This window comes from Nannospalax galili, unplaced genomic scaffold (assembly GCF_000622305.1).
Source record: "Nannospalax galili isolate Female #2095 unplaced genomic scaffold, S.galili_v1.0 scaffold63, whole genome shotgun sequence".
NCBI classification, from domain to species: domain Eukaryota; kingdom Metazoa; phylum Chordata; class Mammalia; order Rodentia; family Spalacidae; genus Nannospalax; species Nannospalax galili.
This window is the reverse complement of record NW_008355272.1, coordinates 6,081,234-6,102,139: the sequence shown is the minus strand read 5'-3', so window position 1 is coordinate 6,102,139 and position 20,906 is coordinate 6,081,234.

The following is a 20,906-nucleotide window of genomic DNA, read 5'->3' as shown; positions in this document are numbered from 1 at the left end:
TGAGAGCAGGAATAAAGAAACCCATGTCATAAGATGTCCATATTCCAAACAAAATGACCCCAGAAACCAGAGTATGAACAGAAACAAAACGTGGCCAGAGACAATGCATCTGTGAGTTAATTCATTAATTCACCATGGGCCAGAGGAATGAAAACAGATCAGAGAGAGGGCCAATGGAATAGGGCTCATGGAAACTGTGTTGTGGATGGAGCTTAGATGTGTGTGTAAGAAGAGACTGATGAACACTTGGCCTCATTTGTCAGTGCAGGTGATGAAAGGAACAGAGATAAACTAGTATCAGAGATCAAAAGGAAGCATGTTCAGTAGCCCTGTAGAGACATGAAGACAGGAGGACCAAGCACAGGGGTGTTAGGAAAAGTTGCCGGATTCTGCAGAAAAAAAAAGCTCCACTGCTTTTAGACTGACCAATTATAGCAATCAGACTAAATCGTAGATGGTAACCCATCCTACTGGAGGCCAGGTACAAGGTGCAAAGTAGCCCAAAGAGGGGCTGCTTTACTTTTCCTGGCTGAGATGAGCAAAGGCTGGCAAAGTAGCTGAGGTTGAACCAAAACCAGAAAAGTGCTTCCGTATTAATTTGAAGAAGGGAGTGAGGTAGGGTCCTTGGGAAGACGCAGGGAATATAGAAACAATGTTATTTCTCGGGGGCAAAAACTTGTCAAACCCCAGAAACAGGCAAGAAAGGTAAGAGCAGACTACTGATGTTCTCTGAAGAGCAGAGAGAAATTTGAATTCTCACTCGGGAATTGACAGAGCCAGTATAAAGTCAGGTTCTAGTATGTTCTGATGTTGAATGTCATGATTGGTGATGAAATTTTAGCCTATGAAAAAGTGGGCTTGGAAATGCTCCTCTGACATTTTTGAGGGTAAATAAGAACCTGTCACTCTGAAAGGCAGTTATGGCTGAAGGGGAGGAATGCTTTAGCTTATGAACAAGCAGTTAGAGAGAGAAATAACTGAATTTACCCACAGTGGAAAAGAGATGCTTGAAGAGAACCCAATTTTTCTTTCAAGTTGAATAGTCCTTATTTCTATTAACATTCTTGTTAATATTAGAATTATTCAAAATGATCTTTTCCATCAAGTCTTAAAAATCGATTACTTCAGAACAATTTTCCAATTGGGATTAGAAAAATTCTTAATATTTCCCACTTAATTTGGCCCTAGGAGAAAAGAAATTGAAATTTTTTATTTTACAAAAAGATTTTTTTCTCCCTCAGATACATGACTTGAAAAGGGAAAAGTTAATTTCATCTTCTAAATACAGGGTCAGAAATTATGTATGCAAAGGTCTCTCCATTTCCTCATGATACTCTGCAAAGAAAATAAATCTTTTGGATACCTGCAGCCACTATTGGTCTTGTGACTGTTTGATGAAAAATAGTCTTTCAATTCTTGGATAGATACATTTATGCAGTGCTTTGAAAAATATTTTAATTAGTTGTCAGCATTTAAAAATGAGTGTTGACATGAAAATCTGAGTTTTGATCCTCTTATGAAGAATGAAAACTTTGGCCCCATCATCTAGGAGTGGGTCTTGACAGTGTTCTAGGCAGAAATAGGTTATGCCTGTGTTCTTTCCACTTATCCCCAGCATCGCACTTGTTTGCACAATGTATCTGTTGGTGACTTCTTCAGTGATTCTCCTTTCTCCAAGAGTTGGTCTGTGGTGTGCTTGTCCTGTTGCTCCTGGGCCTGGGCCAAGGCAGCATATCATGGTGTAGTGAGTGTAAAGCAGAAAGTGAGAAGTGAAAGGTCTGTCCCAATAGTTCCTTCAAGAGCATGCTCACAATGACCTAACTACACTTGGCTAAGCACCCCCCCTCCCATTTGTGCCACAGACTGGTGACCAGGCCTTTACCACACCAAATAGGCCTTCAGAGGACATTCAAGTTCCAAACCTTAACACCTCTCTATTTTCCAGCTGCAGGGCTCAGTGGGTGCTTTGAGGGTGAGAGTAATTTTATATAGTCCCTTTTTTTTTCTTCTTCCTATTCTACAAAATTATTTCTGCCACCCTCCCATCCCAAACTCTCCTTTCTCAACACTGCATACTTGATTCTGCAGTGCAAACGAAGATTATAGAGAAGCAGAAATGGAAATCAAATGTCAACATTAGTTCAACATTGCCACAAACAATACATGTTTTAAAACACCATGAATACATGTTATGTAAGAGACTTTTCCTTGGGAGATACAGTACCCATAAGTCTATTCAACCCAGAAAGAGAATCCACTACAGACTAAAGGTATGATTGTACCAAAGTCTAACTTGTTGAACCAATGAGTTTTTATTGGGGTTACTAACAGGAGTATGAGTCAGGGGTTACGTACAGGAGCAAGGATGAATCAAGAGCCCCCGCAGCACTGAAAAACCAACACTAGTGACAACTCAAGGAAACTGCAAACCTGGAGCTCTGAGAAAAACTTTCAGGCAGCTCTACAGATAAGAGATCTCCTCTTGGCATCATGGTAAATCATAGTTTCCTCCCCAAGCAGTTGTTTACTTCTGCTATCAGACTGAAGAAGGGCCAGAGAGAGAGAGAGAGAGAGAGAGAGAGAGAGAGAGAGAGAGAAAGGGAGAGAGAGGAGTGAAGGGAGGGTCATTTGTATGCCTCCTGTTAGACCCTTAATGCCTAGTGGCCTAGTGAAGAAGGCATTACTTAGCCATAGTAGTGAACAAAATAGTAAAAGTGGACAGAGATTATGTACTGTCTTTCTATTGAGTCAAAATTGACAGCAAATTACATATTTTCTCGTCTTTTCACATAGAAAATCTATTGCTTACAATGAGTGTAATGCTTGACCTGTGGTTAAAAATGATCTTTTAAGAGAAAGAGTCAACTAACACTTAGGGACACAAACACTTGCTATTTGAATGCTAGCAACCAAATGCCCTGTGTAGTCACTTCAGATTTTGGTGAGAACAGGGCTATTGGCAAACATCCTCTTCTGATATCCTGTATCCTCTCAATGGGTGTTTGAGATTCAGATGGAGTTTCCTTACAAAACGTATTCCTCCCATATATACCACCATGACCATAAGCAGAGATGCCTGAACCTCATGTGCATGTACAAAAAGATGCTGTTTGTTGATTCTGTGTAGGCTATGGTATCATTGTCACTGAAGATGGCATTACTCTGTGATTAACATAGTCATTGCTGGATGTTTTTATCTGTGAACTAAGCAGTAGGACATAGATACATACATAGTCAAATTAACTCACTTTCTATCTACTAAATTCTAGCTTAACAGAGACTAGGGAATTATTGTGTATGTGTGTGTGTGTGTGTGTGTGTGTGTGTGTGTGTGTGTGTTGTGTAGGTTTTTTTTTTTTTTTGAAACAGGGTCTCCCTGTAGCCCCAACTGGCCAGGTCTCTCTATGTAATCCAAGCTGTCATCAATCTCACAGAGACCCACCTGCCTTTGTCTCCCAAGCACTAGGATTAAAGTCGTGCACCATCATGCCCAGCTTGATTTTTTTCTAACCTCTTTCAATGGCAAATACACTTACTAAGGGGTCTTTCTTCCACTTTAGTAAGATGGGATATATGATCATTATAATATAGGTCTGTTTCTCCAATGAGGATATATGTCTATTGAAAAAGAACCCTACTTTTGTGAATGAAACTAATGTAATAAATGGACATTATCCATTAAAGGTAACTCTTTGGTCCAAAACTGAAGTTAGCTATACAGGTTTGTAGAAAGACATAAAACTGTGCTGTTAAATGACTAGGTATAAAACAAAGTATCTGCTCTTTTAAGATTCTCCATGAATACATGCAGTGACAGGTGTTGAAATGTCTTGCTTCTTTGTTATGTATGTTGCTATTCCTCTGGCACTATGATTGTTTCCTTCTTTGCTAGAAATAAAACATGAACCTTAGGGGCTGGAGAGATGGCTTAGCAGTTAAGAGCATCAGCTGCTCTCGCAGAGGACCTGAGTTTGATCTCTAGCACTCACATGGTAGCTAACACCCATAACTCCAGTTCCAGGGGATCTGACATTCCCTTCTGACCTCCCCAGGCAGTGCATGGCATGGGTGCACTTACATACATATAAGCAAAACACTCAAACACATAAAAATAAAAAATAAAAACAGCCAAACTCCATAGATTTTCAAATAGCAATAGTTTATTTTTTTGTAGTACATAATGATAAAGACAGTTATATTTAAAGTTCTGCTACTTTTAAATATATTTTTCAAACAAAATGTTTGAATAGATTATTATACACACATGTTTAATGTACAAAAATTTCTATCCATATGTTTGTGAGTACATTGGGGACTAATATATACATGTGCTGTATACACATATGCACACACATTTAGTCTTTCTGGCAGTTTGGAGGATTTTTTTTTTTATAAAATTTTAAAGAAAAATTTTAATCTGATGTGCTAAATGGATGGCATTCTAACCTTCAAAGGCATGTGTTTATCACAAGTTTCCACCACCCCAAATAGTTTTGACCTAAGGTTACAATGCAGGCTCAGACTATTTCAAAGGGGGTAAAAAGGACGATAAGCAAACAGTTCATTATGGAGTCTCAGTATGTGTAAGGCTCTTCAAATCCCCAAGAAGCTTTTTCAGCATATCTAGAGAATAGTGGAGAGTTCAAACCCAGAGGGAACAGTCAATCAGAATCCTGCTGTCACATAACAAAGAGCTGAGCCCTTGGACTCTTGCATCATCACTTTGTCACCACACTGGCTGCCTGGGGTCATTACACACTCAGGATTTCTCCCAAGGTGATGCACCATCAAAGGTAAGATTTTGAGACTTAATTAAAAATGCTCATCTCTTGCAAAAGTCTGTACCATTTCTATATCGGATGCGCACAGGATAGAAAGGGAGGGCAAGTGTTTTAGAACATTAAAGAAGCCAGTGTATCTGGCAGCTCTGAGGAAATTTTCGTTATTTTTTAAAAAAGTCATTGAAACTGTAGCTCCAGAGAAAGGACAAGACAAAATGGGGGAAAAAAATAATATATCAAGAATTGCAAAGACTTTGCATCATGAGTACCTTGCACATAGGTAGTCCAAGGACAGAGGCAAGCAATGAGGAGTTTCTGAATAGGATTAAAGTTCACTATTTTACCAGCACAAATTACTGCAGCACCATAGCCTATGCAGCCAGTCTTCTCTGGGACAGCCCAGTTCTACATGAGGATTAAATTAGTAGAAGGACTCAACACAGTCAGTGTCGACTAAATGAGGGTCATTTATCAAAAACATGCATTTGCACAGCAACTCAGACTGTTTTCCATGCCCTTCAACTTTTCCTTCTCCTGAAGGCCAGCCTCCTGCCCCATTAAATCTTTAACTCCTGCATCCCTGGCCTGTTCTGGATTGACAACCAAATGAACCCATGTGCTGCCTTCCTCCATCCCGGCTCTCCCACCCCACCCACCTTTGAAGAGATCCACGGAGAAAACTAATTATGTTTTTCTAAGTAAGCAGAGTACTTCTGTTTAGCAGAAGCTGGGACCCTATGTTGACCTAACACTGAGTGTTTCAAGTAAACTGCCAGAAGCCCCATCAAATTGCTGGGAGTAATTTAGAGTATGAAATGTGCTAAATTATTCAAAGGGCTGAATAAGCATAAACAGGCAGTACAACAGGAGAGATATGCACACCCAGCGATGCCGAGCTGACATTTAATACATCATATTAGCAGTCTAGTTAGTGCCAGTCGCCCACCTTGTGGCACCCAGCTCTAAATGCAGTAACAGAGATGGACAGGATTCTTTCTGCATCAAGGTTTGTGCAAACTATTCTCATTTTCAATCATTTGACCCAAACCCTGAAACTGCCAAATTTTTCCCTATTCAATAGCATGTAATGCTTTAAACTCTCCAAAACAAATCAAGATATGGTCATCCTTGAATTCCAAAGCGCATGGCCATCTCTCTCTTTTCTTTTTGTTTTTAATTTATTTTATTATTTTTATTTTATGTATATGAATGCATTGCCTGCATGAAGGTAAGTACACCCATGTCGTACAATGCCTACGGAGGACAGAAGAGGCCATTGGATCCCCTGGAACTGAAGTTATGGACAGTTGTTAGCTGTCATGTGGTTGCTGGGATTCGAACCCAGGACTTCTGCCAGAACAACCAGTGTTCTTAACCTCTGAGCCATCTCTCCAGCCCCAACTCTCTCTTTTCAAAGCCAGTACCTAATCAAAGATTGTCTCTAATATCCAAGGGAACTTAATCAAAAGAAAAATTTAAAACTGTTATAGTTTTTCATGTGTGTATGGTATATGTACATGTTGTGTGGGTATGTGAACATGTGTGGCACATATGCCCATGTATGCACGTGCATGTGGAGATCTGAGGTCAATATAAGATACGTTCCTCAATCTCCACCTTCTATGTTGAGACAGGGTCTCTTACTGAACCTGGCTAAGTTAGCTGGACAATAGGATCCAGAGATCTAACTGCCTCTGCTTCCGCAGCACCGAGGTTACAAACATTCATGTGCTGCACCTGGCTTCTATGTAGTTGCTGCAATCGGAACACTCAGGTTCAGATAAAACCTTTATCTTTGAAATCCTGAGGAAGAACAATCCAGGGTACATTCTGCTGGGAGAATTCTCAAACAAAACATGTTCTGAAATGGTTCTTACACAAAGAAAAAAGAAATGAAGACCTTGTTTAAAAAGAAAAAAAAACAGAAGTTTTTTATTAATTAAAACTTGATAAGTATTGATAAAACTTTATTGTTTATAAAATGACAAAAATCAATAATTTATTGATATAACCATTCATTTATTCATTCAATTAATTTTTATTTAATGTTCACTGCCTAGCAAGTGTCTTAGTTACTTTTCTATTGCTATGATAAAACACCATGACCAAGGGAACTTATAGAAGAAAGAGTTTATTTGAATTTATTGTTCCAGAAGATTTAGAGTCCATCATGGTGGGGAGGCACGGTGAGGTGGCCAGATCTGGAGCAGAGCTCTGGGTGCTCAGTACTTGAAGTAAGCACAGGAAGCAGACAGTAACTGCAAATATGAAAAGGCTTAAGACTTTCTTTTCTTTCTATAGTTGAGTTATGCAATTTAGGAGTCTTTTAAATACACCCACTAAGGGGGTACCACAATTACCTCACCCTGTGTCCCTATTCAGTGTGGAAGAAGACAGAGCAATCTGGGTCTGGATTCCCTATTGGCAATTTGCGTAACCCCTTCAGAGGGTGGTGTGATAAAAATAGGAGGTAGAAATTGGCTGGGTAATAAGGGTAAAAAGACCCCAAAGAAAGGTTGCCAGTTTCTTTCTTGGCTAAAAGTAAGTATTTGGGATCTCTTATCTAATACTTAAAAGATTTTACCTCTTCAGAGGGGAGAATGTTAGAGGATAAAATCACTAGTCTATCTGTTGGAGGTCCTACTTTTCCAGTCTCACTGGTCAATTATCTGGTAATAAGACCACTGCTAGGAAGACAGGTTCACCTTAAATTATGCTAAATAGATAGGCGGAATACCTGGTGCCTTAACGAGGTAGGGAATATTTCCGGCCAGGAACTAGCACAGATCTCTTCAGACCTTCCGGACCAGCCACAGTCATGTAGGTCTCCGTAAGTCTGTCCGCTTTCCTGAACTCCTCAGGAAGGTGTAATTTCTCCTTTTCTTCTTCATGCCTTTCTTACTAAACATGCTTTCTTTAAGGCTTTGGGCTGCCCCTAGCATCTTGCAGTTCTTCACTTTTTCTCTAAAGCTTCCTTCCCCCAGTCATGTGGCTGTGAGTCAGCCACATGCTGACCTCCATGCAGTCTCTAAACCTGTATGGCTTCATGATTTTCTTTACTTCTTCCCACCATTCACCTCCTCAAGGCAGCTGACCAGCTCGCCTACCCAGAGGATTTTTCTTTAAGAGTCTAATAAAATTGTAAAAGCTTCAAATAAATAAATAAATAAAAAGAACTCAAAGCCTGCCCCCCCAGTGATGCACTTCGTCCAGCAAGGCCATACCTCCTAAAATCTCCCAAAACAGAGCCACCACCTGGGGACAAAAGGCCCAAATACATGGAGCCTATGGGGGGTGTTCTCATTTAAACCACCACACCAAGCATGAGGTGTGAAATGGAGTATATCTTGAGATAGAGAAAGCTGAGTCTCACAGGTGAAATACCATAGAACTTGTCATTGAAAATGATTTGTGCTAAGAAGTTTCCCAGAACACCTCCAATGCAACGGACTGGTCCCATAACATTTATGCAGAGACCATATTATAGCTCAGAGAACACTGCAGCCAACACCATGGAGAGATGAGACAATCTTCACTATAGCCTGACTGGGACTCAGAATATATTCTAAAATGATTCTTACAGAAAGTGGGGGTTGAGGGCTTGATCTTTTCCCTAGTTTCATCCATCAATCCATCAAGAACTCATTGTAATGGAATTACACACTGTTACTACACGTTGCCTATTCTCACAAAATTCTGCTAATACTCTGAGTGCAGCCTCTGTAACCCCCCTAACACTCTTATTTTACTCCTTTTGGGTAGTCAGTGGGTTTGAGGGTGTCTAGCTCTATAGCACAGGTTAACCTCAAACTTCAAATCCTAGTACTTAGGACGTAGAGGCAGAAGCATCAGGAACTTAAGACCAGCCTTGGCTTTATGACATTCTGTGTTACTGGTTGTTGTGGTAGCTATAGTTTCCATTTGCTGTGATGAAATACCTTGACAAATGCATTTTAAGGGAGAAAGAGTGCATTTTTACCTCACAGTGTAAGGTGTACTCCATCATGTCAGGGATGTAAAAGCAGTAGGTACTTGGAACAGATGGTCGCATAACAGTCAGGAAGCCAGGGCAATGGCCAGTATTGTTTGAGAGTCGATGGCTCTATTGGTCAACAGCTCCTGGAGGGGAAGTCCACTTCTGGCATTAAGGGTATTTTGTTATTATTATTATTATTATTATTATTATTATTAACATGTCTAGAAAGGGCAATGAACCCTTGTGTTCTAGTTTGCCTTCAGTTGCTGTGACAAAGCACTCTGACCAATACCAACTTGTGAAAGAAAGGATTTATTTAGCTTACATCTCCTGGGTCACAGCTCATCACTGTGTAAGCCAAAGGTAGGAACTCAGGGCAGAAACCTGGAAGCAGGAGCTGAAGCACAGGCCATGGAGGAATGCTGCTTACTTCTTGCTCCCCTGGCCTGTGCTTAGCCTGCTTTCTTATACAGTACAGGACCACCTGCCTAGGGGTGGCACCACCCACAGTGGGCTGGGCCCTCCCACATCACTCAATAATCAAGAAAATGCCTCCACAGACATGTTCATAGCCCCATCAATCCTGGGGGTCTTCACTGCAACTGAGGCTACACTTTCACCAATGGCCTTTCCTGGCCTCTCAGGGTGACAATCTCAGCTGCTCTCTGTAACCCCTTCACACTTTCAACACCAGAACCACGCAGGAGACTCTTATATATATTAAGTCCTGTTTCTAGCTTAGATGGAGGCTCAGGGGCCCTCTAGACCACAGCTTCTGTGTGCTGGCTCTGAGAAAATACCTCGCAGAAGATTTTGCCACCATGCTTCTGGCCTCTTGTTACTCACAGCTGATTTTTAAGCACCAGCTAACCAGCACCAATTGTCCCATTGAAGCCAAGATTTCACTTCAGTAATTCTGGTGTCTTCTTAATCACAGTTGATTCTTCAGACACGGATGACTGGAAACTACAGATTCTCATAAAAATGTCACAAACACCCCCTGATAGTCTCTGTTTCCCTCTGAAGCTTCACAAGCCAGGCTTCCATCATCTTTAACTCTTTCAGCATCACTGTTCCAAGCTCCACAACAACAACCTCTAAGCACTCAATGGTTTTTCTAGTCCAAAGTTACAAACACTTCCACAATCCTCCCCAAAACACCAAGGTCAGTTCTGGCACAGCAATATCCCACTCCTGATACCAATTTCTGTTCTAGTTTACTTTCAGTGGCTGTGACAAAAAACTCTAACTAATAGCAACTTGTGAAGGAAAGGGTTTATTTGGCTTACATCTCCTGGATCACAGTTTATCACTGAGGAAGTCCAAGTGTAGGAACTCAGGGAAGGAAGCTGGAATCAGGAGCTGAAGCACAGGCCATGGAGGAGTGCTGCTTACTGGCTTGCTCCCCTGGCCTGTGCTCAGCCTGCTTTCTTATACAACACAGGCCCACCTTCCCAGAAGTGGTACCACCCACAGTGGGCTGGGCCCTCCCACATCACTCAACAATCAAGAAATGCCCCCCACAGACATGACCACAGGCCAGTTCAATGAAGAAAATTCCCTCTATCCAGGTGTGTCAAGAACTAAACCTATCCAGCACACCCCACTGTAGGATAATCTATTTTATTCCCATTTAATATATCTTATTCTCTTTTTATATCATGTCTGTACTTTAAGAAGCTTCTATGGTGGTAGGTTTCCATTTGGATTTCCTCTATATGCTCCTTCCTCTGCCCTGCCCTCTCAATCTCCACCCCAATTGACCTTTCCTATTTTAGTGTTTCCCTTTCCCCTTCATATTACTATATTGTATCATCCATCCCAGGAAGTCTCCCCGCTCCCCCCACCAATGGTCAATTATTGGTTTTTTGACCAATCTGAATTTTCAAATTGACACTTTTATAGCTAAGATTTCAAAGTTGGTGTCCAGAACATGTGATGGGTTTTTTTTTTTTTTTCTGGATCTGGGTTAACTCGTTCAAGATGATTGTTTCCAGATCCATTTCCCTGAAAATTTCTTAATTTTTAAAGAGCAGAATAATATTCCATTGTGCATATGTACCGTACCTTCATTATTCATCAGTCAATGGACATCTAGGTTGTTTCCAGTTTATGACTATTATGATAATGGAAGCAATGAAGAGGTATTTCTGTAGGAAGGTATAGAGTCTTTGGGGTATATGCCCAAGAGTGTTATGGCTGGGTCATGTGGTAAATCAACTTCAAGGTTTTCGAGGCATCTCTTCAGTGATTTGTGGCAGCACCAGTTTGTGTTGCCACCAGCTGTGGATAAGTGTCCCCTTTTCCCTATATCCTCTCCAGCATTTGTCATTGTTTATTTTTTGGATTTTAAGAATTCTGAGACGCATAAGAAGAAACCTGGTTTTAATCTGAATTTCCCTTATGTCAAAATATGTTGAACATTTTTAAAGTATTTTTCAAACATTTGTGTTTCATCTTTAGAGACCTATCTGTTTAGCTCCTTGCTCCGTTTTTAAATTGATTACTTTAAATATGTTCGCTTGTCTAGATATTTATGCTCTGGCAGAGGTATAGTTGGAAGAATTTTTTTATCATTCTGTATGTTTCCTCTTCACTCAAATTTGATGTACAGAAACTTTTTGGTTTCATGTGGTCCCATTTGCCAACTGTTGAATTTAATGACTGTGCTGTAGTGATTCTGGTTGGAAAGTCCTTTCTCAAGCCTATAAGATCCAATGTATTTTCTACTTTCCCCTCTGTCTGGCTCAGGGTATTGGGTCTTATATTGAGGTCGGTAATCCATTCCAAGTTGAGTTTTGTGCATGGAGAGAGATAGGGATCTAATTTCATTTTTCTATATGCCATTATCCAGTCTCACCAATAATTGTGAGTTGCAGTTTCTCCACATCCTCACCAACATCTAGAGTAACATTTTTGTTTTTGTGTATTAACCATAGTATTGTAGTAGAAAACTCATACATTCAATTAAATAACCATGGTTCCTTCTTACAAGCAGTCTCTCAGCCTCAATTCTCTTATATCTCTCATCTTCTACTATACTCCTGCAGAGGTTTATAGCACTTCTTGTATACATGCAGTATACTTTGTACTATTAGACCCATACAGTTGTACAGAAAACCACACTATAAGACACTGTTTTCACTAATTTAATGAACTCCATTGCTAAAGTCTGGTGACTTGAAGCATCTTTTACATTTCTCTGTTCTGTGAATTTGCACTTGTCACAGTCACATCATGCTCACTTCCATGTGGGTCCCTCTGATTTCTCTCCTGCAACCAATCATCACTCAATAGCCTTTCTTTTCCCCATCACGCATCCTCTTGGATCTGTATTCACCTTCTCTTTCACCATACTGAGCTCTTGACTCTTTGTAGATGGAGTTCTGTCAAAGATTTACTTTCATAATTACATTCTTTCTCTCACATCCCAATTGGAATCCTTTCCATTGGCACCTAAGCATACCCTGCCATCTTGCATTCTTTAAATAATGTTTTCTGTACTCTAGAGCCTCATGGAGCTACTACTATCTTATTTTTCTTGCACTGTCATAATAAAGTTCTTGCAAGAATTTCATTAGTTCCCACCTTCACTCATGCTGCATTTCACTGATGCTTAGCTTCTACTTAACCCCATTTCATATTATTTGTATTAGCATACCTTATAATCTCCAATACACTAAACCAAACAGACTCTCTTCCACCTTCTTCACTGAAACTTGGTGATATTTAAGATACTGAAGGATTCATTCTTCCATAAATCTTGTCATTTGGCACATATATCATCAGTACACTCCTAGATCTCCAGCCACCTATTTGGTTGATTACTCTTCTTTTGATCCATAGGCTTCTCCTCCTTCATCTAAACTCAAACTTAGACTTCTCAGTCCTTCAAAGAACAGATGCTTCATTTCCTTTACTCTTTATTCTTAGATAGTCTCTTCCATTTCCAAGGGTCTGTGTATCAGATGTGCATTAATAAATGCCATATTTATATATTCAATTCAACTGCACCTGCCATCCAATTTAGAACCCAGCTTTTTATTTGTGTGCTTCCCAGTATCTACAATACAGGATGGCCCAAAATGAGCTCCTCATGTCCTTCATCTCTCTCTAGGTCATGTCAGTTGCTTCTACCATCTGTTCAGATGAGCATGGTATATACCTGGATCTTAGACTACTTCTTTCTATTACACACAGCCTCCAACACTGGCAATGTATTAGATAATTGTATCAGTTCTACTTTAAGCTTATCTTTAATCCATCCTTTTCCATGTCTCCTTCCATTATCACAGTGAAAGAGTCCACCATTCCTTTCATGGACTCCAGCTGTAGTTGATGTTTTTCATGCTGAAATATGGAAAGCTTCTTTTATAATTATATAGAAGATGAAAGTTAGTGAGTTGACTATGGAGTCAACTGAAGGACCAAGAAATCTAAGGTCTACCAATTAACTGAAATGAAATTGCTTCCTGGTTTGTGGGAAAGGCCATCTTTAAAAATTTAGCTCTAAAGGATCTGACTTTAACTCAATAAGGGTCTGATGTTTAAGGAACTTAAAACCTTTGACTATCACTTCTTCTTCCCTTTTTTTTTTTTGTCTTTTTTTGAAGTCTTCTTCTCTCCTTCCCAATCTCTTTTTCTTCCATTTTTAATGGCTGCAGACTCATGCCCTTCTAGACTCTACTCCCCCCCCCTTCTAACTCTGCTCGTCCAGATTCTTACTTTGCTCCTTACGTTTTGAGGTATTTGCAGGCTTATGTGTTCTTCATGGGCAACTTGTTTATCTATGATATTAGCTCATTATTGTAATGTTTACAGTACTTGGTTGCCTGAAAATTTCATTATGAAGTTTCTTTGTTGAGATAATATCCCATGACTCTGACTATATTTTTCTCTAAAATTCAACACAGTAGTTTACAAAATATTCTGTAATGTATTTTCATGTTATCAAGCTATTTGTTATATGAAGACTATATGCTTTCAGTCCATCAAACCCATTGACTTTAGTTGTTCTTTACATTTAAATGAATTTTGTGTAATTGTATACTCTTAGGTATAATTAGTATAGCAATAAACTGATTTATTGCATCATTATGAAAATTTATTTAAAATATTGTTAAATTATACTCTCCAGAGAACTACATATTCTTGCTTGGCTTATCCTTTTAAGCTTAAAGTTTAATCTTTTTGTGAAGTATAGAGTAGGCACTCTACCATTGCTTTGCCTCAAATCAGCATCAGAGAAATGATACGGTATTTATGAAAACACTCATTTGTTCTTTATTTCTTTGGCAACACAATCCTTTACAGATAAGGACAATCTGTGCATGCCTCTCATACATGTGAAATATGATGACATGATCTTAAAAGTGTAGAGTTTGTAGCTCATTGGGGATATTCATTTTTGATATTTTAAACAGAAGAGGTGAGATTTTGTTCAGGAATCTGGTACATGGTGTAGGAAGAGTTAGAAAGGGCAAGTCATTCAAGCAGTGGCAAATCATTCAGGCAGTGGCAAGCCATTGCTGGAGAACTCTGAGTCTACTCTTCACAGTGTTTACCTGGTTAAATAGCCTCATGAAGATGAGGGTGTATGCTGGAGGGATATGTAGGAGAAACCAGACTCCAAAGAAAGGGACAACTCTTGTGACATATTGATTAAAGCACCACGTGATGTGAGCCATGTTTTAGCGAAACAGCTTCAGGAGGGGTGTATGTGCAGGTTTTTTTGCTTGAGAAGGTGAAGGTTGTATCTGGGGCAGGACAAAACCAGGTTCATATAGGGCCCAGGACTTAAATCTTTGCAGACAGGGGCCACCAAAACTAACAGATTTAGAGGTCTACAATTCTTCCTTTCAGTTAGAAACAATTCCATTATCCTTGGTCTTTAGAAGGTGAAGATAATTAATGTTCACAGTGGTCTTTAAATTCAGTGGCCACTAGTGTGAGAAATGCATGCAACTGACTCTGCCCCGTGTACTTTTCCTCCTTTGTCACTTATTTTGGTTGGAAACTTATCTAACTGCAGAACAGGCTTGCATGTACTGACTCAGAGCTGGCAGACAATTCTCTGTTGCTTGGCTGCTCTATTTAAATAACACTTTCCCAAACCCATACAGTTAGCTCATAACATAGAAACAGAAAGAGAGAGATCCCAAGAGAAATGGTGGAAGCTCCTGTTTCTGGATTTAATAAAAAGAAGACCTAACAGATCTTTGCAGTACTAAGCACCAGCCCCCCAAAAAAGCAGAAGTCACAAGGGCATTTGGATGAACAATGGTGGCTGCCTGGCCATAGAAGTACATTATTTCTGAGGAAAGCCAGTTAGCACTTTGGATTGACTTAGACATCACTACAATCTTTAAAATGCCTAAAAGCGAAATCTGAAGAGTAGAATTATGCTTAATTCACACCTATGCAAATATAGGATCTAGATTCCCTTACCCACAGTGCTTCATGAACATATCAGCATATGTAGTATTTATGGGGCTAAGACTTCTTGTATTTGAGGGTCCAGGGTATAGGTTATGCTTATATCTTCAGTGTACCTAACCTTTGCAGTCTAGCTCATGACTTAAATCTCCTCTCTTGACCATCTTCAGTTACCCTCTGGGTGACCCACAAAGAGTCCCCACACCCACTTCCAAAAGCACAGGCAGGACCAGGCTATCTTCATGCCCTAATGAACATGAGGGCAAAAGTAGAGGGCCATCAGCACAGATGATAAGTGACATCAATGTGACTGAACATTAGAACTGTCCACCTCCCAGGACCAGAAGGCATCTTACTAGCTACACTTTCTCTTCTAAGTGTCTTCCTGCTATATTGGAGTGTTTGGCTCCACCTGCATGGATCTAAGCCATTGTTGTTCCTCTCTTCTCTCTCTAGCTCATCTGAAATCCAAACTGCATTGCTAAGGCATACGTTTCACACTATCATTAAGTACTAAACAGACAAGCTAGGTAGTCTGTGTTCGAAGCCTCCCCTCCACTTCTAAAGCAAGCTCGAGAGAGTGAGAGCTCCCCTAGAATGCCACTGTCATTTCCTTCTACCTTTAACAACAAAAAGCAGATTTTAGATATTTACAATGCTTTGACGTTCTTATTAGCACATAGTAAGTGTACTAAAGTTATGAATTTCATTGTAACATTTCCATAATATGCATAAAATACTTTGATCATATTTACTTCCTCTGTTTCCATATCTTATCCTTCCTCCTTTGCCTTTGACAATACTAATCCCCATGTCCTTTTCTATACTCCCTAAGCAACACCTTTGACAAAAAGGTGATACTTATGTTTATCCCACTTAATATGATAAAAATCCATTTCTATCTATATTCTTGAAAATGGCCTAACTTAGTTTTTGTTTATGGCTGGACTATGTTCTGCTGAGGAATATATGCATGATCAGTTCATCTGATGATGGGCATCTAGATTGATTTCATAACTTGGCAATTGTGTATAATGTTGTGATAAAGGTGAGTATGAAGACATCACTAATGTAAGTTGATTTTGATTTTTCAAGAACATACCAGGAAGTGAGGGAGTGATATAGCTGGGTCTTCTACTTGATCTTCTAAAAAATCATGTCTTCACTCTAAATCTTTATCATTATATAACCCTAATAGATTTACCTGACCAACAGACACCAAGCATATCATCCCATTGGAAAAGATAGTTTTTTCTTGTGGACTTTTAAATATATAGGAGCCCCATCTTTTCTACTATTACATTATGATCTCCATTCATGGCATGTCAATGCAGCACCCATTCAAGTTTCCATTACTTGTCACGTTGTTATTTAAGAAAGATGTGGTCACTCATTTGCAGACTTTTTGCCCTTGCTCCTGTGGTAGAAGGATTGCAGACTTTGACCGTGAAAGATCACTGTGTTCCCTTCCTACTGGTATACTTCCCCAAGCACCTGCCTAGACCCGCTAGGGTGAATTCACTAAAGCTCCACACCATCTCATGTCACCTCCTAAACACATTAACATGCTGAAAGGGGCTTTAGATCTCCAAACTTAAATGCACACATAATTAAGGCGAAAAACATTTTTTGATAAGTTGGTTTCTTAAGGACCACTATTTAACACCAAACTCGGTCTGTTTTGAGTAGATAAACGTAATTATTCCCAGGTTGCAAATTAGGCATCTGTGACCTGTACTCTAATTTTTCTAGGACTTGAAGAAGAAAATTAACTTGAAGCCAAATTGAAGTTGAACAACTGAGAAGATCTCATATGTTATGAATTAGATGATTCTAACCTCACCAGGTTATAACAGTTTGTCTGTTGGTTAAACGCAGTGTCAAAGTCACATGGCAAGTTCTTTTAAGTCTCTCTTTAATTTTAATAGTAAAAGAAATTGGTGTTTTGATCCAATATTTTCAGATATAAAAGTGCAATGTTTTCAGAAGTCATTTGATCATTTATTGTGTAGTGCATTTTTGGATTCTATTTGATGTCTCAGGTTGATTCTTCAAACAGAAATTCAAATTAAATTTAAATGAGACAATCTGATGTCTCAGACATAAGAGAGTGTTCACAAATATGAAAGAGACAGAGAAGGTGGGAGCCCAGGGGTTGAGATGGAAGGGAGTGGGATGGTTTGAGGGGGCAGCTACAAAAAATGAGAGTCTTAACAAGACACTCAAGTTGAAAAAGCTCAGTGCAGAGTTCCAAGACATGCTCTACGTGGAGGTGGACTCTGTGGAGCCAACCAGGATGCCATTGCTACTAATTCTCCCTCCCTCTCACTACCCCTCAGTTAGTTATGATCTTTCATTCTTAAAAAGGTGTCAACTTGTTTAATTTATTGTTCTCTTACTTATGTGGGTATATGTGTGTACATGTTCAATGTGTATGCATGTGTGTGAGCATGCACATGAAGGTCACAGGTCAATGCAGAGTTCCTTTCTCAATCACTTTCCACTTTATTATTTTGTTTGTTTGGTTTTGGTTTCGAGAAAAGGTCTACCTGTAGCTCCAGCTGGCCTAGAACTTGCTATGTAGACTGACCTCAATCACATAGAGGTCCACCTTCCTCTGCCCCCCAAGTGCTAAGATTCAAGGCATATGACACTCTGCCTGGCTTCCATCTTATTTTTTGAAACAGGATCTTTCACTGGCCTGGAGCTTACCCACTAGTCTAGACTGTCTATCCAGTAAACCTCAGGGATCCTCCTGTCTCTACTTCCCAACACTGAAATTACAGATATGTACCTTTTCATCTGTCTTTTAAATAGGTGCCGGGTATCCAAACTTAAGTCTTCATGTTTATTCAAAAAATTCTCTACATACTGAACCACCTCTCTACCCACTTCATTCTTTAAAAGTACCCTTTAATCCCACATGCAGGTATGGCCAGCCAGCTTCTTGGTTATTTTCCTAAGCCATTCCTTTGTTGTAGGTTAAAGATGACTAAAAACATTCTTCTAGTTTTCTCAAAGAAGTGGCTTAGTCGTTGTTGATTTAAATAGAAGTCTGACATCTAAGGCTGTTCATAGGTTTGTAGATTCAGCCTTGGAAAGGAATACTCTTTATGGAGAAAATCATTACTGAGAGAAATCTAGTTCCTAAGACTGCCATATTGTAAAGAAGTCCATGTTACCCATGTGGCAGCCCCATGGGCACAGAGGTGAGCAGAGCTCACTGCTCCAGCCCCTTGCCCCACCTTGGGTATGTTTGAACCATGACAGTGAACAAGCCATGTTAGACACAGCGGGGAAAAGACTTGAAGAACCAGAAGTCCAGAAGGACTTTCCAGACCTGGGCCTTTCGATTGTCATTCCCAACTCTCTGTTCCTCTTCAAGCCACCCCAGGTGAGATCGTAGCTACTGTAGAATACACAAGAGCCATCCTTACATTTGATTCCCACCAAAATTCCTGACCCTCAAATTTTGAGCATAATTAAATGTTTATAGACTTAAGTCACTAGGATTGCCTTTGTTTCTCATGAGATTAAAAAGAGATCAAAACAACATAATCACCAGTCATTTTCCTTTCCTGTGAAAAGCTAGGGTAATGATACGTCCAGCAGCAGACACTTGTAACTGCGTATAAAGTTTCTCTTCTCCTTCTGCTGGAACATATATTGCCCAGCAAAAATACTACATTTTCCAGAATTCCCTGAATATACACTCCCATGTTGTTTGTAATCATTTGCTTGGGTATCTTGATTCCCCTTCAGGCCTGTGGCTCTTGACAGTATTAATGTGTAGTGTGAAGTTGACACATAATAGGTGCTCAGTAAATTTTTGTTAAACAAATGAATTTGAAGCTATCTGGCTTCTAGATAAGATGGATATATCATTTAGGGGGTATGTTGCCAGTTTGAATACTTCTAATAGTTGCTATGTATTAACTATCTAAATCATTGGGAATAAATACACATTATATCATTTCTCTAAACAACACAGCTAAATCAGGTCAGTAAAATGCAATCTATAAATGACAAATCTGCAAAATGCCTCTCTCTATAAACCTAATTAGAGACAACACTGGCATAAACTTAATGAAATTTGAGAATAGAAAGAATTTCAAAGTGGCCTGGTTTCCCCACAGGGGAAGTTATTGAATTGCATGCAATAACCTCTATTTTCTTTTAAGTGATGAATTTGACCATCTTAACAATTGTGAGCAGAAAACTGGGAGAGATGCAATAGGAATGAAAAAGAATGGGTAAAACCATGCTGCTAGAATTATGCTGGCCATGTTAAGGCTAGCCCACTAGTGCTTCTAGAAGAAAAGCTGCCTCAGAAAAGTTTGAACAAGATCCTCAGTGACACCTGAATGCTATACCATAAGAAAAATAAAACAAGAAATGAATATAGTTTCATTCATTTATATTCTCCACACAAATGTTAAGTTTTATGTTCTGTATTACAGACATCATGACAAAATAAAATACTGCACACCATTTTACTAAGAACTCCAGACTGTATAAAAATATAAGATGTGGGGCTGGAGAGAGAGCTCAGCGATTAAGAACACTGGCTGTTCTTGAAGAAGACCTGGGTTTGAATTCCAGCACCCACATGGCAGCTAACAACTGTCCGTAACTCCAGTTCCAGGGGATCTGACAGCCTCTTCTGTCCTCCGCGGGGCCTGCAGGACACAGGTGCACTTACCCACATGCAGGCAATACACACATACACATAAAAATAATAAAATATTTTTAAAATACAAGATGTAACAGATATGTCAACTTTGTTTTTCCCTTTGTAGAGACAATTTAAAATTCCACAGAGAAACTTCTAGAAGTAGAATGGTATTTTATTGCCACAAAATTAAGTCTCTAGGCAATGTATACATTGTCTGTTTATATAGGTTCCAGGGAGGAAAAACTCATTTTGAAGATAAATCACATGATGAATGGCTGACGCTTTATTGACTTGCGGTGACTATGGGTTTTCAGATTTATTCTACCAGTTTCTTCAAAACTGAACTGAAAATGCTGGATATTATTAATAAAGATCCTTTATTTTTCTACTGTGGTCTACCTCTTCCAACATACCAGACAGACGATGTTATCATTTTACACTCAAGATGGTGGCACTAAACAATAAGTAGTCTCTGCAAATTCCTCCCTCACTGCAGTGGAGAAGACCATTGTGCTAGGGATGATCCAGCTGTGATCTCAACACACAGAGCTCTTCCCCCTCCTGGAGGTGTCTCTGTAGTCAAACGCTGCAATGCCCATTCCTCTTCTTCCTCTTGAACAGGATGGAGTGTCTCCAATCTCAAGAACATTTCTACCAAACAAGCAGAGATAATACTCTCTGTCATCCATAGAATGCACCACTTTACACTTAGTTATCAGATGATTTAAGGGAAATTCCCTTTCCAACCATAGCAGATTCTATAAGTATAAAAATTGACAAGAATCAGATAAAAATGTACTTATAGGCTCACTAAAACATGAAGTACTTACAAACTTCAAATTTCAACTTTAGTCTCCAAAATCTAATTTACTTTACCCTGAGCACTGAGCCTGTCACTGTAATGTCTGCATCCTGGTAACCTAGATATTAATGAACAAATTATTTGGCATTTTCCTCAGTATCTATTCGAGTAAGTGTTCTAAGGGTTTATAAATTATTTTTTATGCTTTTACTAAAAATAATTGTATGTGTTGCTGTT